The sequence below is a fragment of the Odontomachus brunneus genome, unplaced genomic scaffold, assembly GCF_010583005.1.
Source record: "Odontomachus brunneus isolate Ranch 3 - 2012 unplaced genomic scaffold, Obru_v1 Obru_scaffold_363, whole genome shotgun sequence".
Lineage (NCBI taxonomy): Eukaryota > Metazoa > Arthropoda > Insecta > Hymenoptera > Formicidae > Odontomachus > Odontomachus brunneus.
Window position 1 is genome coordinate 23,991 of NW_022639813.1, and position 341 is coordinate 24,331.

The window sequence follows — 341 nt, forward strand, 5'->3', positions numbered from 1 at the left end:
CAACGACGGCGGAGTGACTACAGTCGCCAATCGACGAACAATAATCTGCCAGGATCGGAGTGGAGTTGAGTGTCGCTAACACATATCCGTGTAACGACGGCGGAGGGACTACAGTCGCCAATCGACGAACAGTAATCTGCCAGGAGCGGAGTCGGTATCTCTTAGAGCGGATAATCTGAATCAGATTCTCCTTCGAGAGCGGTGGATCGGTTCTGATTCTCTTTCGAGAGCGGATGATCGAATCCCTCGATTACGATTACGCGGCATTTTATATACCTCGAATCCCGCTTGATTCGCTATTTACCGCTGTTGTTCGGCGGTCGCGCTGTTTACTGTTTTGG

At 51.0% G+C, this 341-nt stretch overlaps 1 protein-coding gene across 1 annotated transcript in view; it reads right to left on the reverse strand.

Annotated features, from left to right (window-relative positions):
• LOC116853576 overlaps nt 1-341 on the reverse strand; it is a 3,826-nt gene that overhangs the window by 2,484 nt on the left and 1,001 nt on the right. The gene's annotated exons all lie outside the window — the stretch shown is intronic.